General features: G+C 39.9%; 1 pseudogene; it reads left to right on the top strand.

The window, feature by feature from the left end:
- The first annotated feature begins 1694 nt into the window (after positions 1-1694).
- Positions 1695-24389, top strand: LOC117490448 (annotated as a pseudogene).
- Positions 24390-24772: the final 383 nt, after the last annotated feature.

Raw genomic sequence — 24772 nt, 5'->3', positions numbered from 1 at the left:
CCCTGAAGGTTTACCCAGTATGCCAACATTAACTTCACTCTTCTTATCCTTAAAGGCATTTCTCCCATTTCCACCTGTATTGCTGATACTGGAGATGTTTTAAAAGCTCCACTACAAATTCTCAGGGCCTGAGCTTGTAGGACATCCAGCTTTTTAAGGTTTGATTCTGCTGCTGACATGAACGCTATACAGTACACCCATAATCTAATACAGGTCTCATGAGTGCCCAATATAAGTTCTGTAGTGATGACCAACTCCCCACTCCTGTCCCACCAAACACCGAAGTACATTGTTGACCTTTTTACATTTATTTTGAACTTTTCCTATATGATTGCTCCATGTTAGCTTTCCGTCAAACCAAACACCAAGAAATCTTATTGTATTTACCTGTTCAAGAGGTTGCTCATACAATTTTAACGATATAGGAGCAATTTTATGCCGTTTTGTAAAACAAATGACCTGCGTCTTAGCTACTGACAGTTTGAATCCCCATTTATTTGTCCATTTTTCCACTTCAACTATTGCAGCTTGTATTTTCTTTCCAACATGTGCTACATTGCGACCTTTTGCCCACAAAGCCCCATCATCTGCATACAAAGATTTTCCCACACTTGGATGAACTTGATTAAAAATGTCATGTATCATTATATTGAACAGCAACGGACTACATACACTACCTTGCAGAGTACCATTTTCCACAGCATAAACACTTGAATATTCTGCACTCTTACTTGTATTTTCCTGTCCAGTAACAAATTCATAACCCAATTATATGCTTTACCACCAATTCCCAATGATTTTAACTTGATTAGTAGTCCTTCCTTCCAGAGCATGTCATAAGCCTTTTTAATATCAAAGAAGACTGCAATCACTACTTCCTTGTTGGTCTGTGCTTTCCTGATATCTGATTCTAAGCACAATATAGAATCCATTGTATTCCGACCCCTATACGGAACCCACTTTGATATGGGGACAACAGAGCTTTACTTTCTAAGATATACGTTAACCTTTCTGTAACCATTCTTTCCATGATTTTGCATAAATTAGATGCAAGTAAAACTTTATTTATATAGCACACTTCTCAACACGGATGTACAAAGTGCTTTACAGTACAGTACACAGGACACAATTCAAAGTACAACTATAAAATGTAGAATAAAAGGCATAAAACAGCAGCAGGTAACACATAGGATAAAACATACGATAAAACACCAATAAAAGACAGCTACTAACTCACCTCCTCCGACAACCCAAAGGCCTGTCGGAAAAGGTGCCCTTATAAATCTCTATTGAGGCAGAGGTTTTTATTATCTGGGGGAGTACCAAAGCCTTGGGGCCACCACCTCAAAGGCACGGTCCCCCTTAGACAGACCTATGTCAGGGCAATAGGTCTGTAGCTGGATGGATCTGAAGGGTCTTTCCCTGGCTTTAGGATGGGCACTATTATCGCTTGTTTCCACACTGAAGGAAGTTGGCCAGAATCCCACACACTGTTAAACAATCTTAACACAATGACTAGAGAGTTATCTGTCATGTGATCCAACATTCAACCTCGATTCACACCTCTCCACTGCCTTTTGTATCTCCGCTGTGAGTCTCTCAGCTGTGAGTCGCTCAGCTGATTAACACACCTGTTACAAATCCAATCAATCAGTGCCCATGCAGGCGCGCTCACATCACACTTATACAACCCGGTAAACCTCGAGGACCTGCGTCTAACGGAGTGACCGGCTGATCATGTCTCGGACTTTGTGGCTGTGTGCGAGTTGTTTGTTGTTTCTTCTCACCGTGAGTGCGGAAGGGAAGCGCAGCAGGGAGAGAGTTTACTATGTGGGGATCATTGAGGACTCTTGGGATTACGCACCAAGTGGAACAAACCTGCTTAACGGACAAGACGTGGAAAAGGATGAGTGAGTTTTGATTTAGAAATTATGTACAGATTGAGTATACATTTAATCACATATGATCTATCACATATCAAATTCCCACATGGGCTGTTGAGATTACCAACTGATGTTAATTGTAATAAATGCTATGGCAAACTTCAAATTAAAAACGGTAAGGTCAAAAGTGCTCCAGTAGCATTTGTCATCGCGTCAGTATGTGACAATGTCTAGACCTGTGAGGGTGGTGTTGCTTATTGTTGGCAGTCTGGCAGATGCACAGGAAAGATGACAGTATTTAGTGTCTAACAGTGAATGAGTGTCTGCTTTCATGAGATTGGTGGCTTCCTAGGTCAGTTACACTGACCAAAATAAGCCAAAAAACTCAGATGCTGCTTGAATGACAATTGAGTAGTTGCATCACACCACCAATGATCTTATGTTAAGGTTGCTGTGTTTTTACAATATCAGAAAGATGTAAAAGTCTGCTATGAGAATGTTATGGAGGATTTAAGTGTTGGATAGTTGAGCCTACAAAACCTGATTTCATCTCTTCATATAAGACAGTTTAGTAACTCTTATACAATGCTGGAATCTCCTGACCTTTCCTCATCAGCCAGCTGTCGTACCCAACAGTCTCTAACCAATGCACAATACATTCAAGGCCAGCAAAATCAGTCAAGCTCTTTTAGTATACATTAAACAATTATTCTTATCCTGTACATTATATTGTACATTTTTGCTTCAGTTTTCCCATTTACAGCCTCCATTGACAGGTAGCTTGTACTGAAGAAACCTTATATATTTGGTCGACCTCAAAATAACTGTGATTCATGTGCATGGCATTTAAATAAAAAGGGAGTGGATCTTACAGTGAAACCCGTTTTATGATAATTTTAAATTAAGTAAACATAATAATGTTCATCCTCTCTGTTGCTACGTAATCAAAACTGCTTTTCCCTCTGCTCTAGTAACACGTTATTTGCACACAGAAACGTGTAATCACAATAATGACATGTCTAATTGCTTGAGAGGTGAAACCAGATGCAATTTGTTCTGCAGAAATTACATCTGCAGTCATCCCCTGGCTGATGGACATTTTGTAATTAAAATTAATCTGTAGTTGACAATGGTTTAAAATAACCCAAAAAATAAATCTGAGCACTTTAAAAAAAAAAAAACTATTCTACAGATAGTGCTATATCGCCTTCCCACAATATTTTCACTTTTTATACTGGTGATACTTCTTTGTTTCTCTTAAAAATATATAGTTGTATAACTGGCTAGTCTTACATTCTTTGGCAATAATTAGGCAGCTGCGCAGTTGTCGCGGTGGTGTCATGGTGTTTGCGTAATGAATGGTGTTTTCTCTCATGTGTATTTATGGACTAGATCACAAGTATTTTTTCTTCTTTTTAACTAAAATTAATCACGCATCTTAATGCTTTTTTATTTTTGCAAAACCTTGTATTTACCATGTTAAGGAGATAAAGTTGTGCAATTCTATATTGTATAATATAACAACGATTCCCATAATTCCTTCTGTTTTAACATTTGTCTTTCTCTACTCCTATCCCAGGCATGCATCTGGGTTCCTGGTGAGAGGACCCCACCGTATTGGCAGTGTTTATAAGAAAGCCATGTTCAGACAGTATACAGATGCCACATACAGCGTCCTGGCCCCCCGACCGGCCTGGTTGGGCTTCCTGGGGCCGATACTGCGAGCTGAGGTTGATGAAGTTATTGTCGTCCACCTGAATAACTTTGCAACCAGGAGCTACACCATGCATCCTCATGGAGTTTTCTATGAGAAGAACTCAGAGGGTATGGTGCTGCATAATACATATATAGTATAAGCATATAGCGTGAGACACACATGCAGAATTCACACACAGAAATATCAACTGTGATTTCCCAATTCTTAATACAAAACCCAGTAGTTGCTGTAATAATAAGTAGACTGACAATATTAGTTTCCTGTTAAAATCAACAGAAGTTTGTGCAATAATGTGATACACAAACAACAATCACGTCTCAGGAATGACAGAAATGGCAAGTTTATTTATATAGCATCTTTCAACACGAGGCAATTCAAAGTGCTTTACAAAAATGAAAGACATTAAGAAAATGGCATTTAAAAACAGTCATTAAAAAGAAAAGATAATAAAATAAACATTAAAAGAAAAAATACATGGATAAAAGTTACAGTGCAGTTTAAGATATGAATAGTTCAATTAAAAGCAGCGGCAAAAAGAAAAGTCTTCAGCCTGGATTTAAAAGTAGTCAGAGTTGCAGCGGACCTGCAGGTTTCTGGTAGTTTTGTTCATAATTTAGCAGTAGGTCAGAAATGTATTTTGGGCCTAAACCATTCAAAGCTTTATAAACCAGCAGCAGTATTTTTGAAATATAGGAAGCCAGTGTAAAGACTTCAGAACTGGAGTGATGTGATCCACTTTCTTAGTGTCAGTGAGGACTCGAGCAGCGGTGTTCTGAATTAGCTGCAGCTTTCTAATATTTTTTTTTTTAGTGAGACCTGTAAAAACACCATTACAGTAGTTGAGTCTACTGAAGATAAAAGCATGGACATATTTTTCCAAATCCTGCTGTGACATTAGTCTTTTAATCCAATATATATTCTTTAGGTGATAGTAGGATGATTTAGTAATTGTTTTAATGTGACTGTTGAAACTCAGGTCAGAGTCCATGACTACACCTAGATTTCTGGCTTTATCTGTTTTGAACATTGCAGCGCTAACTTTTATACGTTCTGCCTTGCCTCCAAAAACCATTACCTCAGTTTTATCTTTGTTTAATTGGAGAAAGTTCTGACACATCCAGTCATTGATTTGTTCAATGCACTTACTCAGTGTCTGAATTGGAGCATAGTCTCCTGGTGAAATGGTTATGTAAATGTGTGTGTCATCCGCAGAGCCGGTTTTTGGCATAGGCAGTCGCCAAGGGCGTCAGATCTGGGAGGGGCTGCGCTGGCAGCTCTGGGAGGGAAACATATATATATATATATATATATGTATATGTATATGTATATGTATATGTATATGTATATGTATATGTATATGTATATATATATATATATATATGTGTATATGTATACATATATATGTATATGTATATGTATATGTATATATATGTGTATATGTATACATATATATATATATATGTGTATATGTATATGTGTATATGTATACATATACATATACACTAACAAAATAAGTTACCATACCATTGTTTTTCATTATCTGAGCCAGTGGTATGTAGATGTTAAAGAGAAGGGGCCCCAGGATGGAGCCTTGAGGAACCCCACATGTCATATTTGTCAACTCGGATGTGTATTTACCTATAGAAACAAAGATTTTTCTGTCCTTTACGTAGGATTCAAACCAATTTAGAACTGTTGCCGAAGGTCCCACCCAGTTTTACAGTCGGTCTCGTAATATGTTGTGGTCAACAGTGTCAAACGCAGCGCTGAGGTCTAATAATACTAACACTGAAGTTCAGCCACTGTCTGTGTTTAAGTGGATGTCATTGAAGACCTCAACAAGAGCATTCTCAGTGATGTGGTTTGGTCGAACGCCTGATTGGAACACATCCAAACAGTTATTTAAATGCAAGAAATTACTCAACTGTTGAAAAACAACTTTTTCAATGATTTTACCTAGAAATGGCAAGTTTGATATGGGCCTGTAATTGTTCATTACTGAAGCATCTAGATTATTATTTTTTAAGAGTGGTTTAGTGACTAAAGTTTTCAGGGCCTGTGGAAAACACCCGAGTGAAGAGACTTGTTTACTATAGGAAGTAGATCTGTGGCCATGCAATGAAAAACATTTTTGAAAAATCCTGTTGGAATAATATCAAGGCAGCAGGAGGCGGATTTCAGATGTTGTATAATGTCCTCTAGGTTTTTATCATTAATCTGATGGAATTGTGTCATGGTGTTTGAATTGATTTTAGGTGGACACCTGAAACTGAAACAAACATTTTGTGACCTACTAGATTTTATAAACAGGACATTTGGCAGGAAACTGATAGTAGTGGGAAGTGGAAGAAGGGAGTGATGTTAACACATAAAGACATAAAAGTCAGCTAATTCTGGGTAAAATGATGTCATGTGACGGGCGCAGATATCTACCGAGGTCACTGTACCTGTAACATCTATCACTAAGGCTGAGGTCATTTAGGTGTTTTTATGGATCACTTACACACGTGGAGGCTGAAGCTTAACAGAGATAAGACTCATAGAAGAAATGCATATGTCCTTGATTTATAGGAAACCTGTATTTACTAATGGTGTCTTTTTAACATACTTTTACTTGAGTAATCATTCATTTAACTCATAACCGTTTTCTATTTAATTCTACTGCACTCAGTTCAGGGTTTTTAACAGTTATGGCAAATTGAGCTTGTTAATACCATAGCATTTCTACCGACTTAACGTGAGGCTCAAATGCTTACTTAACTTCAGAGTAAGCACATTGATCTAAGCATAAACATTTCGTATTTGTCTACCAGGGGCGCTCTATCCAGATGGGACATCAAACAAGCTGAAGGAGGACGACTCTGTTCCTCCGGGGGGCGCTACACTTACCGCTGGGAGGTCAGACCAGAATTTGCCCCCACAGATGACGATGCCAACTGCCTGACCTGGGTCTACCACTCCCACTTTGACGCCCCCAGGGACATCGCCTCTGGACTGATCGGGGCGCTGCTCACCTGCAAGAAAGGTCTGAAGATATGTGACCATATGCTTTATCAGAAGTACAGATGTCTTTTTTTTTATTGCCCATCTGCATTATATGTATTCCAAATGCCAGTTATTTTTTATGTTCCTTCATCGTAGTTATAGTATTCATTTTATTTGTATTTCAAGTTGCACACAACTTATTTAATATAATCCAGAATATAAGATAATAACACATCTGAGAGGACAGGTCAAGAGGACCCCTCCTCTACTTAAGTAACAAACAATAGAAATAAAAACTAATTTAATCTAAACAAAGAAGCATACAAAATGAGCAAACTAACCATTCCACAGACAACAATCCAATGAAACCAATTTGCGACAATTAATTTTTATAAAAGGAAACTCAAGCTCTTGAATAACATGTAATTTGACATTTCATATCCGTACTCAACAATATCTTAAATAGTCTCAACAAGGTCTCCAAACCCTTGCTTACTGTATAAGGTCAATTACAACAACATTCCCTAACCTTAAGCCTTTTATGACTACAGCAAAACATTTCCAAATAGAGAATGCTTCATAAGAAAAACAAATGCAGTGGGAAACCACAGGGAAAGTTACTCTGGTTTCCAGCCTATCATGCATTCAGTCGATACTGAGATGGAGGGAAAACAAAGATGAACTCTTTCTTTATCTGTGCTTGGCATCATAAATATGCAACAATTTAACCCCTATCATGCATCTTTCTCTCTTTGTCTGACAGGAATCTTAAAAGACACTAACAATCCAGCCCAAGGTCAGACGAAGCCAGGGTCTGTTGTAGAGTCAGCCAGGAATGATGTGGACCAGGACGTCTTCCTGATGTTCAACGTCGTGGACGAAAAACTGAGTTGGTACCTGGAGGACAACATTCAGACCTGCTCTGATCCAGCTGGAGTCGACCAAGAGGACCCCGACTTTGTGGAGTCAAACCTGATGCACGGTAATATAGAGGCCTCGAACTAAGACAGCTGCACACACATAAAGTTGGTTAACAACAGAATGTAAGAAATGTAAAAGGACATTTTCACTAAATCAAAAAATGTTGTAGTGTAAAAATGATTTGATTTGCTCTTCCCCTGCATGCTGTTGCCTCTACATTCTTAAATGTACCAAGTTATGCGAGTTACTCGTCACTCTAAATGACTTTTCCCTTTAACAAAGTGTATAAAAGAAGGTTTGAAGGACACGTGTGTTCCCGTTATCCTTTACTCTAACCCCTATCTGTGTTTTTTCTCTGTGTGACAGCAATTAATGGGTACATGTTTGGAAACCTGCCTGGAATCAAGTTATGCCAGCACCGTGCAGTGGCCTGGCATTTGTTTGGCATGGGTAACGAGGTGGACATTCACTCTGCCTTCTTCCATGGGAACACACTGCTGGACCGCAGCCACCGCACCGACGTCCTCAGCCTGTTCCCCGCCACGTTCGCTACAGCTGAGATGGTCCCGAAAGCAACAGGAAAGTGGTTGCTGACCTGCCAGGTCAATGACCACCTGCAGGGTAGGTCACCTGACCTTTAACTTCTGCGTGACCTTTGACCTCTCTGTTTTGAGACTGTTGTGTTGCTGACAGAGGAATGTCTTTTTGTGATCCCTGTATTTTAGTCAAAGCATGTTACATGTTTTCTAACAGCATAGCTTGTGGTTCTACTGTTAACACGGCAGGACTTGTGTATTTTAAGGCTGTCCGAAGTCCATTGTACTTAGAACTGAATGAGCCATACTTTACTCAATCAAGTATGAAAAATGCTTACTCTGAAATACCTTTCCTTTGTGTCATACCGGACTTTCCATAATAGCCTAATCGTGTCACTCGGCCTTCAAAGAAACATACGCTAGTATATTTTCGAATCACATGTTTTGTAATTGTACAGGTTATTTGTCCTCAGTGTTGGGTGTGTTAAAGGAAAAGATAAGGAAGTTCAAAGTGTTAACAGAAACCCTGGAATTGTTATTTTATAGACTATTAAATATTAAAGGTAGGGTAGGTAAGTTTGAGAAACCGGCTCGAGATCGCTAGAATTTGAAAATACACAACCGGAGAAAATCTGCCACTTCCTTACAGAGCCCCTCCTCCAACACACACGAACGCGCACATGACCAATGAGGGCACGAGATAAGTTTGTGCACAGATGGAAGGCTGACAGGCAGGTAGGCCATCCAGTTATTTTAGCCGGGCCGGCTCAGATGATTGGTCGTACTGTTTACAGTACTACGGCTTCCTCAGATGATATTTTTTTATGGATTTTTTGTCTAAGCACTTAAGATATTCATTGCTATCGGGATGTTAAGAGCATTCCATGGAATATAACAAAAAGTGTATCTCGAGCCGGTTTCTCAAACTTACCTACCCCATCTTTAGACTTTATTTTCAGCTATTGAGATTTCCTGAGAAACTGAAGGTCTAGTTTCACCTTAATTTTTGTGGGTAATTGTCTGTGTAATGATTGTGTTTTCTTTTCCTTATTCAAGCTGGGATGCAGGCCTTTTATGAGGTGAAGTCATGTGGCAGTGAAGCCGTCTCCACAGCGATGGGCGGCGTTGAGAGGAATTATTACCTGGCAGCAAGCAAAGTCCAGTGGAGCTACGGTCCCTCAGGAAGGGATCTGATTAATAATGTGTCCCTCTCTGAGGCCGGCAGGTGGGCACACACCTTATCAAATTAGGAGTGGCATACTGTCGCAATCAAGCTAATCAATGCTAACAGCGTTATGTGGTACATTGTATTGCATGCACTGTTTTGGTAATCAGGTGTAAGCTTGTTTTATTGCCAAATCTGCTCAGAGCTGCTAAAACCAAATTTAGCCAATGAAGACATTTTTCATTCTGGATATATTTCAAGCCTGTATAGTTTTGAGACTAACGTGTTGTCTTGTCTTGATCTAATAGTGCCTTGTGTACTTTAATTAGCTTTTTTAATGAGCTAATCTTTAGTTAAGGGTTTCAATGACACAACTGAAGCAAATCATTGTAAGAACATATGTGTTTTACAGTCAGGCTAGTATGTTTTACTTGGCAATTTTTTTATTGCTATTTAAAATTACAACCTTAGTAGTTTTGGAGGAGGAAGTAGATGATCTTAGTCCTACAAAGCTTCTGAAGAAAGTCGCCTGTCTGGGCTAGCTGGAAAGGGCTGATTATTCGTATACCCTGTGGGGGGGGCAGTGTTGTGGTGTCTAGAGTAAACGTGGGCGATAGTGATACAGTGACTCAGTTGTTATTGTGTCTCTGTTATTGTTCCCTGACCTGACATAGTGTAAACCCCCCGACCAGCTTTTGTGCTTGACATGTTTTGATGCTTTTTTCCAAGCCACAATGCAACCCATATTACTCCCTTTTTGGCCCACTGAAATGCAATGTATTGTGCTTAATATCCTTCTGCCCACACCCCCCACCTTTTCCTCTCATAGTGCATCAGAGGTGTTTTTTGGCACAGATGGCGGGAGGATTGGAGGTGAATACCTTAAAGTTATATACGAGGAATACACAGACGATACGTTCACCACGTTGAAACCAACACCCGATTCTCTACACTTAGGAATCTTAGGTAAGGTCTCATTCTTTTTAGCAAATTCCAGTTTGTTATTTACTGGTACACCGGTGTCTTGCTTTACAAATCCCATCTGCTTAGTCAAAATGTTCTTCTGTATTTGTCCAGGTCCAGTCCTGAGGGCAGAGGAAGGAGACACTCTCAGAGTAACCTTCATGAATAAAGCTGATCGGAACTTCAGCATCCAGCCTCACGGCCTGCACTACGATAAACACTTCCAGGGAACAAGCTATGAGGACGGTGAGGAAGCATTGCACACAGATACTGGCTGCACCTTACCTGCTATAACATATTTAAATTGTTTAATTTACTTGAGTAGTAAAAGAGAAGAAGATTATTATTTTTATTATTTTTGTATTCAGCTTTCACATGTATAGTCATAGACAATACAATATTCTCTGTAAGCCTTCTGTAGTTAACAGTGAGATCACAAATCGAACATACATATTTGTGGATAATACAGAGGCAGGCCTCACTGACCTTAAAAAAAAAAGAAATACATAAAAATCCCTTCTAGACAAATGATGGTCGTATTGGTGTAACATATATTATCAATTTCGCCACACGAAATCAACAAAAAGATTCCCTGTTGCAGTCTCAAAGCAAGGGTTATCCTTTCCGGGAAGAAGATTTTTAAGCAATATCCGATGATTAACAGTTCAGATTGACTGAGGCATTTCTTTGCATGAATATTGCTTCCAGACTGGAGAATACATCCCTGCCTGTTTAAAGGTTTAAACATAAAGGGATGCAAATATCTGCACCTTCAAAAATAAGACTTAACTTAAAAAATAAAAGTCATGCCAAGTCAAGTGAAGGATGCAAAAGAAAAGAACAGATTTTGACTGAAGAAAGCCTATTTCAAACAGTTAGTTCTCTGTGTGAAATGCTTTAGGTGTTGATAAGCCAGGCTCTCACGTGGCTCCAGGGCAAAACTTCACCTACACCTGGCAGGTGATAGAGGGTCCTTCTCCATCTGATTCTGCGTGCATCCCCTACCTGTACTACTCTGCCACCGATCCCATCAGGGACACCAGCTCTGGATTGGTGGGACCTCTGCTCGTGTGCAAGAAGGGAAAGCTGAGGGAGAACGGGACCCAGGTGAATTGAAATAAATGAATTAAAAGCCACAGCTCTGTTGTGATTGAAGGATCTTTGTTGGGAAATTGGGCCATTGCCGATAAGATGAGAACAAAATAAAAGTTTTCATGCCGTTGACTGCAATTAAGTGCATCCCCGACTCATCATTACTGTCGCTGTGTTCATTTTTTTACAGAAGCGTGTGGATAAGGAGTTTTTCCTTCTGTTTTCTGTCATGGATGAAAAATTGAGCTGGTACATCGACGAGAACATCGAGAAGTATGGCAGCAACGAGACAAATGTTGAAGATGAAGACTTTGTGGAGAGCAATTTGATGCATGGTAAAGAACGAGTACCAGAACCGCATTTTGTCTTCAATTGAATTCATTGATTGTAGGTCATGTAACATTAGCAATATATTTTGAGTTCTATTCCTGATGCTTCTTGAGGATTTTCTCACTTGTCTCTGCATTTTTTGTTCTAATCGTCCTTTTCATGTTAGCTGTCAATGGACGCATGTATGGGAACCTTCAGGGACTGGAGATGTGCGCCGGGGACAAAGTTGTGTGGTACACCTTTGGGCTAGGTACAGAAGTGGACATCCACGGTGTTTATTTCGAGGGGAACACCTTCAAGAAGCAGAGCACGACACGAGACACTATCAACCTGTTCCCTCACACAACTGCTACTGCCATCATGCAGCCGAACACTCCTGGTTAGTCTTATCACACACACGGTCAAAAACACACACTGTTCTGCCACTTAAAAACACAGTTCCTTTCCTCAAATAGATTTTAAGAGTTCATCCATATTTTAGGTTTTGTTTGACAGACGGATTTGTTTTTTACAAACATCCTGAGAGGACCCTCTGTGAATGTTTTCCTCTGACGTGTACACCACTCCCAACACTTCACAGCAGGAAACATTAATAACTAGAATACAAGGAGGAATTTCAGCGCTCCGGCCCGGCCAAGTTCAAGGACAATTCCACAGTACTTTGCAAGTCTTGACTACTTTAAGTAGTAATAAATATATAATTGTGAAAAATAGTTTCTCAAAAAGTCTTTCACCAGAATAGGTAAATAAAGTTTAATATATGATAATAATAATATTACTTATACTGTTACCACGTTCAATACAAATAAACAAATTGTGCATTTGACGTTAAGATATTGTATGCTAATCTAAACAATAGAAAGTTGAGAATGAAGTCCAAAGATCAATAAGGTTAAAATGATAGGCCATATTGAATGTTGAAGTCACCTTTTAAAATCCTCATCATGTTTTTTAGGCATAACTAATATATTCTGATAAGAATAATAATGTCTGTCTGATGTGTTTTTTCTGTAAAGGGTTAAATCAACAAATGAATATAGGCTAAATAAACCAGACTCTATGAACATAAAAAATATATTTATTTTCAAACAAACATTCTGCACACTTAAGCTTAAACATCATCAACGATGAATGAAACCCATTTTTAAATGGATGGTGACTTTAGGACTGCCCAAATAGCACAGAACACACTTTAATATCGTGCAAAAAAAAGTGTGAAAATATGCACTCTTACACACATGTTTCATGCTTACCCAAAATAGCAAAAACAAGAAATTGGTAGTGAAACACCAAATAAATCACTAAAGTGTAGAGAGCTACAGTACAAATGTTAAGGGCATAATGGAGTGTTTCAGCTGAAAATCAATACAGTCAAGCCACAAACAAATCCATCCTCATGTGTCCAAATCCATATCCTCTTCAGAGGTGGGAAGTAGTAGAGTACAAATACTTCGTTACTGTACTTACATTTTTCTGGTATCAGTACTTTACTCCACTACTTACTTTTGATTTTACTTCTTACATTTTTAACACAAATACCTGTACTTTCTACTTCATACATTTTCAAAACAGGCTCGTTACTTTAGTTTTAGACCCTAGCCACACGGAGGCGGTAACGAAAACGAACCGAATTCGATATCAAAAAAGTATTCCGTCCACGCGCAATCGGCACCAGAAACGTGTCCGTCCACACGAGACCGCTCGACCCGCTGGAGACGCTGTAGTGCATATGCCGGGCCTGTAAGTGGCGCTGTACTTCCGCCACAAATACACCAAAAGCAGCGAAGAAGACTTCACGAGCATGCATGGTTGCCATGGTTGCCCTTCTGTTTATTCTCCGCGGTGGATTTAGCAGCAGAGGTGGGGAGAGGCAGGGGCCAGGGGCCTCATTTATAAACGGTGCGTACGCACAAAAGATGGCGTACGCCAGTTTCTACGCACTGTTTGCGATTTATAAAAAACTAACTTGACGGGGAAAATGTGCGGTCCTCCACGCAAACTCTGACCCATGTGTACGCACTAAGCACAAAAACGGGAGAGACGAGAAACTGCGACACCGTTGGCAGAAGGAAGAATGGAGAGAAATTTGTGGAAATAATACCATAAATAGAATGTTGCCTCATTTCTCATATATGAATTAATTTTCACAAATTGATTAAAGCCAATCTTAAAATGATTTAACAAACGCCTGTTTGAGACTCCTCAGTACACACAAAAACATAACTTGGAGAAATAAATAAATATGGAAATGTTATTGATCACCCCTCAATTATGTTCTCTTGTTAAGAAATGTATTCTCATAAATGATGCGATAAACAGGACAGAATTACTTTAAACTGACGCCGTTTTGCATTTCTATAGGTTGTAGATAAGAGCATGGTTTTATATAGGCCTACTATCATGTTTAATCATGTTTTATGCCGTTCGCCAATAGCCTACTTGATAAGTCGTTCGTAAAACACAGGAGGTATGGAAACTAAGAACACCATATGTGGTCAATTGTATAGCTAATATAACACAACACATTGTATTTCCTTTAACTGGTGGATTATGGATATATAGTTGCTGATCGACAGCTGGAACACAAACCACCAAATACAACAAAATAATTCAGATCCAGTCGTCATGACTCCACTCCGGAGGGATTCCTCGATCATTTCTTACAGTTTCTCATCAAGGGGGTGTCTCCTGTCCCCGGTACAAACACACTGCCTGAGGAAGGTTATGTGTATTTTTTTTGTCCTTAACCTTTTTCGGACCACTTATTTATTTTGTTGACGATCCGACCTCCATGCTGCTACTCTGGTTCAAACTGCATCCACCAAACAATATGATTTATCTCGACCTCTCCAAAATCTGACACGGTGTGAGATGTCTTATTTAGCTTTTCTGTCGTCATTTCCTGCGATCTTCTTCATGCAGTCAGTCAAAAATGAATGGGCGTTTCTTTGACTATTTATAGGCAAATATGGGCGTTACGTGAAGCCCGCAAAAGCAGCGCCGCATTTTGAGTTGATTGTGGTTTATAAAAGGGAAACCGGCGTAGGATGTGCCGTATGCAAGTCCTGCGCCGGTACGCAGTCTTTTATGAATCGGAAAATGTCTGTGCGTATTTATTTGCTTTGTCCTACGTAAGCAACCTTCCCACGTCAATCCTACGCAAGGCTTTATAAATGAGGCCCCAGGGCTCTGGCTCTTTTTCTCCCTCCCCGAGGCAAGCGTGTGCTCCTGCTGTAAATCTGCCCGGTAGTCCACCAGCAGATGAAAAACACCCACCTCTCCGCCTTCTCCAAGGGACGAGGGAACTGCGCGGCAGAGTTTCCGTTCGAATCTTTTTCCGCGGTCAAAATGTCCGTTAAAGTTTCAATCTTCCGGACAAAATTATAAAAGTGCCAAAGGTCTTTGTTATTTATTGAGCTTTAAAACAAATGAATAACGACTCTATATTATAATAATAATAATAATAAAATAAGAATAATATACGGAGTCTCTCTTTTCCTCCCCCTCTCCTGACAGCCCGTCAGTATTTTCGTTATCAGGAAATGATCGTATAGGGTGTAATCACGGAGCCGTTTGGCCCCCCAGAGCGGTGCGTCTGTAGATCTACCCACCTTGGGACCCGTTATCGTTTCTGCGTTTCCCTGTAGGCCTCGTGTGGCCGAACCATCTATATCAGGGGTCGGCAACCTTTTTGATATGAAGTGCCATTAAAAAAAAATAAATAAATAAAAAATTATCAGCGTGCCAACCATCGAGAATTATCAACAGGAGGGCGGGGGGGCCTCGCTGCGGGGAAGCAGTGTGTGGACCTGTCAGCGCAACTTACATGATACCGAATTTAACAAACACATTTAAATAATTGGTTTAAAACGGCATAGTAATAAGGACGATCGTCCGTTCTGTGATTCTCCAGAACACACATGTTATGATATTAGGGTCATGCAGAGTGAGATGAGATCGCTGTCCCTTTTTAAGGCAAGGCAAGTTTATTTATATAGCACCTTTCAACACAAGGCAATTCAAAGTGCTTTACAAAAATGGAAGACATTATGAAAATGGCATTTAAAATCATTAAAAAGAAAAGATAATAAAATAAACATTAAAAGAAAAAATACATGAATAAAAGTTAAAAGTTACAGTGCAGTTTAAGATGTGAATAGTTCAATTAAAAGCAGCGGCAAAAAGAAAAGTCTTCAGCCTGGATTTAAAAGTAGTAAGAGTTGCAGCGGACCTGCAGGTTTCTGGGAGTTTGTTCCAGATATTTTGAGCATAATAACTGAATGCTGCTTCTCCATGTTTAGTTCTGACTCTAGGGACAGAAAGCTGACCAGTCCCTGAAGACCTGAGAGTTCTGGTTGGTTCATAATTTAGCAGTAGGTCAGACATGTATTTTGGGCCTAAACCATTCAAAGCTTTATAAACCAGCAGCAGTATTTTGAAATATATTCTTTGACACACAGGAAGCCAGTGTAAGGACTTCAGAACAGGAGTGATGTGATCCACTTTCTTAGTGTTAGTGAGGACTCGAGCAGCGGCGTTCTGAATTAGCTGCAGCTTTCTAATAGATTTTTTAGTGAGACCTGTAAAGACACCATTGCAGTAGTCGAGTCTACTGAAGATAAAAGCATGGACAAGTTTTTCCAAATCCTGCTGTGACATTAGTCTTTTAATCCTAGATATGTTCTTTAGGTGATAGTAGGCTGATTTAGTAACTGTTTTAATGTGACTGTTGAAACTCAGGTCAGAGTCCATGACTACACCTAGATTTCTGGCTCTATCTGTTGTTTTGAACATTGCAGACTGAAGCTCAGCGCTAACTTTTATACGTTCTGCCTTGGCTCCAAAAACCATTACCTCAGTTTTATCTTTGTTTAATTGGAGAAAGTTCTGACACATCCAGTCATTGATTTGTTCAATGCACTTACTCAGTGTTTGAATTGGAGCATAATCTCCTGGTGAAATTGTTACGTAAATTTGTGTGTCATCCGCATAGCTATGGTAACTTATTTTGTTGTTTTTCATTATCTGAGCCAGTGGTAGCATGTAGATGTTAAAGAGAAGAGGCCCCAAGATGGAGCCTTGAGGTACCCCACATGTCATATTTGTCAACTCAGATGTGTATTTACCTATAGAAACAACGTTTTTTCTGTCCTTTAAGTAGGACTCAAACCAATTTAGAACTGTTGCCGAAAGTCCCACCCAGTTTTCTAGTCGGTCTAGTAATATGTTGTGGTCAACAGTGTCAAACGCAGCACTGAGATCTAATAATACTAACACTGAAGTTCTGCCACTGTCTGTGTTTAAGTGGATGTCATTGAAGACCTTTACAAGAGCAGTCTCAGTGCTGTGGTTTGGATGAAATCCTGACTGGAACACATCCAAACAGTTATTTAAATGCAAGAAGTTACTCAACTGTTGAAATACAACTTTTTCAATGATTTTACCTAGAAATGGCAGGTTTGATATTGGCCTGTAATTGTTCATTACTGAAGCATCTAGATTATTCTTTTTTTAAGAGCGGTTTAATGACTGCAGTTTTCAGGGCCTCTGGAAAAATACCTGAGTGAAGAGATGTGTTTACTATATGAAGTAGATCTGAGGCCATGCAAGGAAAAACATCTTTGAAAAATCCTGTTGGAATAATATCAAGGCAGCAGGAGGAGGATTTCAGAAGTTGAATAATGTCCTCTAAGTTTTTACCATTAATCTGATGGAATTGTGTCATGGTGTTTGAATTGATATTAGGTGGACATAGGGACAACACATTTGCTGTACCTGATGCAGAGGCACTGACTGCTTGTCTAATTTTCTGAATTTTGTCAGTGAAGAAGGAGGCAAAATCATTGCACGCCCTGGTGGATAGAAATTCAGAGGCTACTGACACTGGGGGGTTAGTTAGTCTGTCGACGGTAGCAAACAAGGCACGTGCGTTGTTTTTATTTTTGGTAATGATGTCAGAGAAGAAAGACTGTCGTGCGTTTTTCAATTCCAAATTATAAAGGCCAAGTCTCTCTTTATAGATTTCAAAGTGAACCTGGAGATTTGTTTTTCGCCACCTACGTTCAGCTTTTCGACACTCTCTTTTTTCTGTTCTCACGGCCATGGCCTTTCTCCATGGAGATATTTTCTTGCCAATCACTTCCTTTACCTTAGTTGGAGCAATGGTATCTATAACATTTTTAATTTTTGAATTAAAATGATCTACTAGCTCATTTACTGAGATGTTAGCAGGGGCAAGTGTGGATGAAAAATTATGAGTAAACATTTCCCTAGTATTTTCAGTTAAATATTGCTTTGTGGTTACCTCTTTCTGAACATTTTTGTGAACAGAAATAGAGCTCTCAAAGAAAACACAGGAATGATCAGACAGTGCAACATCAGTCACCACAACCTTTGAGATATTCAGACCCTTTGAGATAATTAAGTCCAGAGTCCCTTATTGTGCGTGGGCTCCGCCACATGCTGAGTCAGTCCATAGTTATCAAGAACACAAAACAGTTCTTTAGCCCCTCTGTCCTGGGGGTTGTCAACATGGATGTTAAAATCACCAACAATGACTAGACGGTCAAAGTCAATACACACTATCGACAGCAGTTCAGTAAAATCATCAAAAAAGCTTGCACAGTATTTGGGTGGTCTATAGATATTTAGGAACAGAGCTCGAGAGGAGCATTTCAGCTGAAGGGCCACATATTCAAAAGAAGCAAAGTCCCCATAAGATGTCTTCCTGCATTGAATGGAATCATTGAACAAAATAGCAACTCCACCTCCTTTCTTATGCATTCTTTCCTGACTCATAAAACTAAAGTTGGGAGGGGTTGATTCGATAAGAACAGCTGCACTGTTATTTTGTTCAATCCAAGTTTCCGTTAAAAACATAAAATCGAGATTGTGCTCAGTGATAAAATCATTGATTAAAAATGTTTTTCCTGCCAAAGACCTGACATTTAATAAAGCTAGTTTAAGTTTGTTAAATACACTATCAGTAAAACAATTTGTGACAAGCTGTGGCTGACATGGAATCACTGCTAAATTTGATAACCTCACACAAACGTTTGAGCACTTCCTGTTTCTAAGCTGATTTACAGCTCTTAATCTATTACCTATCAACACAGATATCGGCAAAGCTACTGGCAGGCAGGGCCCCGGCATGTGCTGGAAAGAGTTGAGTGCCATATGCCCTTGAGCCTGGACCCAGCACATATCAGAAATAGTTTGTTGCGTGTTGTACACACACATCCTTATCAGGCTTCGGAGACTGCAGATGCTTTCTTGAAGGGAGGGGAGGTGGTTGACGTAGGCACGGTGTTGAAGACGGGGGAGATGGTGCGCGTCTCTGCTTCGGTGATTTTGGTGGGCGTTGTGGAAGGGCGGGGGGTAAAGAACATGCTGCCAGGGGGGGGAGGTGGTTGACGTAGGCTTGTCTTCGGTGATTTTGGTGGGCGTCGTTGAGGGGCGGGGGTAAAGGACATGCTGCCAACCCTGCATATCGCCTTCATGCCGTCATCGAACTCCAGGGGGGAGGGCGAGGGTGAAAGGGTGAGCGGAGAGTAGAGAGAGTTGGGGGATGAATGTATGTATCCTCAAAGGCGTTGACAGGGGGGGTGACGGGCAGTGGAGACTCCTCCATTTGTGTCATAGGTCTCCCATAATCAGAACATTCCTCAGGCGGGTGCAGTGATACTTCTTCAGGGTTTTCTGCGCGATGTGTTGTGTCTTTCTCCTGTTTTTCTGTGATTCTCCAGAACACACATGTTATGATATTAGGGTCATGCAGAGTGAGATGAGATCGCTGTCCCTTTTTAAGAGAGAGAGAGAGAGAGGGGTGTGGCGTGTGGATGGTAGAGCGAGAGTGAGCGAGCGTGTGTATGTTTCTGGAAGTGAAACGAGGCAGCAGAAAAACAGAGGTCTGTGATGTATTTTGTGAAACAGAAGAACAGCTAAATAAATGCAACGGCCTCCCAAGAAGAGCTCGCCTCTCTCCAGTCATTTAAGCTAAAGTGGGTTATTGAACCTGAAGCTTGTTGCTTCTGCCCTCCTCGACTACGGTCTGGGAGCCGACAGGAAAGTTCAACACACAGATGGCCAGTCCGCCCCTTTGTAGCATATTATTTCAATGAGAGATGAGCAGATCGCAACTGGGCTTTCAACTAAAGACACACACAGCCACGAAAAAACTGCGGCATTTGTAAAGCTCCTTATGGGTACTGCAATTTGTGAAGTGCTTTCCTCTGTGGTGAAACGATCAGCCCTGCACCACGGAGGAAAGCGGCAGAAAGTCACCTGGAGTTAAAGAGAGCGGGGTTGCGTGCATGGCTTCCTTCTGCAGGTAACGGGGAGACGCGCTCTGGCAGCGGTCTCGTTCAGGATCCGAAAATACAATTTAAATATTTTGCACACTTATTCCTAGTGTGCCACTGGTTACGGTGCCGCGTGCCAATGCTGGCACGCGTGCAAGGGGTTGCCGACCCCTGATCTATATGATGGAGAACTGTAGTGGATACGACCCGTATCGTCTCCGTGTGGCTGCAGCCTTAATCTGTGTTTGGTGGCGTGATCATTATTATTTAGAGTCATTGCGTGCCTATTGATTTTAACACGATCCGTGTATCCATCATTTCCTGGTCTTCTCTAAAGAAGAGGGACCAATGAAAACGCTGTCATTTTGCCGTTGTTCAGCATCAAAACATTAATTAGCTAACTGACATTATTGTTCTATTAATATAAAGTGAGGTCAGTTACTCTTTAAAACAGTTGGTAGTTATGGGTACTTTTTACTTAAGTACATTTCGAAGCCCATAGTTCTTTACTTTTACTTGAGTAAAGAAGTTTAGTCAGTACTTCTACTTTTACCAGAGTATTTTTAAACACGATTATCTATACTTCTAGTTGAGTAAAAGATGTGTGTACTTTTGCCAGCTCTGATCCCTTTTATTCCTTCTCAGGTGTGCACGAGGTGAGCTGCAGAGTGACGGACCACTTCTCAGCCGGCATGAGGCAGCAGTACAGAGTGGACCTCTGTCCCCGACACAAACTAGAGCTCACATACAAAGGAAGGCCGACCAAGATTGTGCAGTATTTTATAAGTGCTGATGAAATAGTGTGGGACTACTCGCCCAAGAGAGACTGGGAGCTGGAGAAACACCACGGCACATTAGAAGACAGGTATGTGCGTAAGATAATTGTAGGATGATGTATTTCAGAGTGGACGCTGGAGCCTGTGATTAGTGGCGTGACTTATTACTGTTTGTTAATGGAAGCAAATTGTTACATGTCTCCCAGTCCAGGCAATATGTTTGTTGGGAGGGGGGGGAACAAAATTGGCTCGCGCTATAAGAAGGTGGTGTACAGAGAATATACAGATGAAAGCTTCACTGTTAAGAAGAAACGACAGCCAGAACAACAACACTTGGGAATTATGGGTAAGCTTAGCTGTTCTTCATGCCTTTTTTTTTTTTTAACCAAAGAAACGACAGTAGAAGACACAGATTTTCTCTTCCCCTGTAGGTCCAATAATCAAAGCAGAGGTAGGAGAGCAGATTGTGATCACTTTCAAGAACAACGCAAGCAGGCCGTACTCGATAAGTGCACATGGAGTGAAGGCCAGCGGTGCACACATTCCTGTCAAACCTGGTGAGTCACATTTGACAAGAAAACTACAATGTTTGCTGCCGCTCTCAAACTAAAAGGTGGAAACACTGGCCTTTTCTCAGAAGTAATGATTTGTCTGGTTTTATGTCTTCCTTTGCCTCTAGGTAATATATTGGTGCTGACATGGGATGTTCCTAACAGCTCTGGTCCAGGGGTCTCCGATCCTAACTGTATATCTTATGTATACTACTCCAATGTGGACTTCATTAAGGTACATACTTCCTGTATGCATTCACATGGAAGCAAATAAGTCACTGTGTTTGTGGTGTTTTAATGGACGTGTTGAAGAGTGGAAGATGTTTCTGACAGGGCAGATTCCTCTGTTTATCTTCAGGATCTGTACAGTGGTCTTCTGGGGCCTCTGGTGATCTGCAGGCCGGGGACTCTGCAGCGAGGCGAGGGGCCCGACAGACAGAGGGATGACGTGGAGAAGGAGTTCGCTCTGCTCTTTATGGTGCATGACGAAAACCAGTCCTGGTACTTGGACGAGAACATCAAAACATACCTCGGTGCTGACCCCGATACCTTAACACGAGATGAAGACTTTGAGGAGAGCAACAAGATGCACGGTAAGAGATAAGAGAGGCACGGAGAGTAAAAGTGTCTTAAACAGTCGTTAAAGAATTTACGTCTTGGTTTATTGACTCCTTGTGAGAAAACGTTGTATATCTAAGCAGAACAAGTATTAAAATTAGATTGAAGAAAACATGTGGGCAGCATACAGTGTAGAACTGATAATGTGTACTTTTTGGACTTAAATTGCCCATGTGGAAAATTATATGAAAGATAGGTGAGATATAGTGCACTTACTGAACAAACATAAGATTTAAAACAAATCCTATAATTAATAATATGAAAAACTAATGCTTAAAGTCACCATCTAATTATGCCAACAAAGGCTGTGTATTTAAATGTAATACAATATTTGATCCAATTTAAATAATGTATAATGAAATTTGCTTCTGAAGTGTTTCAAATTCCTGACAAGGGTTTTCCTAAACTAAGAAGAAGTCTAAATTATGATTTTCCTATCACACTTTTCTGCATGTCTCTCTGATTCTATACGATGAAACAGATTATATTTAACGTGAGGGAATTGTTGATGGTCTCTATCTCTATTTGTCACTGTGTCTACTGAAGGGATCAATGGCATGGTGTACGGTAACCTCCATGGACTGGTGATGACCCGCGGCCAGAAAGTAGACTGGTATCTGCTGGGCATGGGCACCGAAATGGACATGCACACTGTGCACTTCCACGCTGAGACTTTCACCTACAAGGTAACCACCAACATCACAACATATGATCATATATTTACTCCAAATTAAAACAGTACCAGACCAATTATGTCTCTGTAAATGTTGGACACACAATATATACTGCTCTGGTTTAAATCCAATAATGAAAGGATGATAGTGTGTGTTGTTGTATTTGGGTTTAACACTTCTACATGCCCAGACAGAAAGTTTCTTTACTGTGTGTGTGTGTGTGTGTGTGTGTGTGTGTGTGTGTGTGTGTGTGTGTGTGTGTGTGTGTGTGGTAGACAGACCATGTGCACCGTGCAGACGTCTTCGAACTCTTCCCCGGGACTTTCCAGACAGTGGAGATGGTTGCTGGGAACCCGGGGACTTGGTTACTTCACTGTCACGTGACTGACCACATCCGCGCTGGCATGGAGACCACCTTCACCATCAAGGGTATGTAAAGCATGCATTGTGTGTCTAAATGGCATCACACATGCTTGTGCATTAAGATAATTGAATCATGTACATTGAAATCCGGAGAATTTGTGTGAAATCTCACTTTTGTATGTATATCTTCTCAAGATCTTTCCAGATAATTCCAGAAAACTCATCGCATGGTAAGATTTATCCTTATTTCAATACAAATATTCAGTCTAATATTTAATATACCATCCGTCACATACTTATGTAAATATAATACCTTGCTTTATATCTTGTTGTTGTTCATTTGTAAATTCAACATGTATATTTTCTACTTTCTTGTTTATTTCTTGTCTTTTAATTTGTATGTACAATGCCATGTCTTTTTATGCTGCTGCAACGCAAACATTTCCCAAATTACGATCAATAACGTTCTATCTTATCTTACAAGAGAATACAAAAATATTATAATTTCATATCAAAATAAAAAGAAATCAATGGCTGTCTGGAACTGTTGACAATATAGAGTACTATCTACATTTCCCATACGCAATAGAATGGCTAGTTAAAACATTTGTTTTGATGACATGAGTAGTAAAAAGGCAAAAACATGCAGACAACTGGGATGGTCTTTAAAGAATATTAGATACTGTATACAGTCAAGACTTTAGCAAAACCATTACATTCTCTTTTCTAGTTCATAGAAAAGGGGAACAGCATGTGACAGGCTGGTTTTGTCTCTGCTGTGATGTATTGAATGAGTAATGTGTTTTTATTGGGTGTAGGGAAAGAAATGTGTCTTTTGTCAGCTGTTACATTAGCATTTGTTGACTATATAAACTGAAATAAGCATGATATTCCATGGGAAATGTATTGTTTTAGTTATAACTAGTTTTAAGCCATAATTAGACCAAACAATATATATGAATTTGCGATTGAAAACAGTTGGTTATAAAACATGGTAGGCTTGTTATTCTGAATTTGATTAAGCTGAGTCAAATGTGAATTCTAAAATATAGCAAAATCGCAGAGATAAGATGGTTACTGAGGTTGGGAATTAACAGATATTCCAGTAAATCTCTGTAGCAAGATGTCATGGGCGTAAAATGTTTGATTGTGAACTCATGACATAGCTATCTTGTTTCTGGCTTCCTTTTTAACTTACGTTCTGTTTCCTGTTGCAGCGATAGGAACTGAAGGCTCCTTAAGGACACTGCTGCTCTCGCTGGCTCTCTGCCTCATGGCTGTAGGTGGACTGCAATAATGAAGGGACTCTAACAATGCTTTGCTCTATGTGTGTAACTTTGGTCATTTATGCAACCAAACAAAAAAATATCCAGGGACAAAATCACTGTTGTGTTTGAAGTTATGTATGTAAATATCAAGCAATGATCAGACCAACCTAAATATTTGAAGGGCTGTAAAATCCTGTATAAAGTTAAGGATTGTTTTATGTGCAATAAACACCTTGTTTTAACTGTGGCGTGAAACTCATGTCCTTTTTTCTTTTAAGTGCTAGCATCAACAACAACCACAAGGTGGCGTTAATAATTTAAAAGTTGAGAAGAGATCAATGAGAACTCCTTTTCTTTTTCTGTGGCTCACAGGAAAATACAAAGCTTGGTTTATAATTTATTCAGAATATGAAATCGGGGTTATACAGTGATGTACTGGTAGTTTAATAACATTTCACTAAATCTTGTCCTTCATATCTGTTGCCTCATATAATGTATCTGATTATATCATTACTGTTTTTGATTGGGTGCAGGAAATAAACACAGCACTAGTGATTAACTATGTGATGTGTTTGTTTTGTACTGAATTTGTCACCAACTGACAAATCCGGTTGAACACATCCACTTGTA

Source organism: Trematomus bernacchii, unplaced genomic scaffold, assembly GCF_902827165.1.
Source record: "Trematomus bernacchii unplaced genomic scaffold, fTreBer1.1, whole genome shotgun sequence".
Lineage (NCBI taxonomy): Eukaryota > Metazoa > Chordata > Actinopteri > Perciformes > Nototheniidae > Trematomus > Trematomus bernacchii.
The sequence above is the reverse complement of the archived record's forward strand: the minus strand, read 5'-3'. Positions and strand labels throughout refer to the sequence as shown.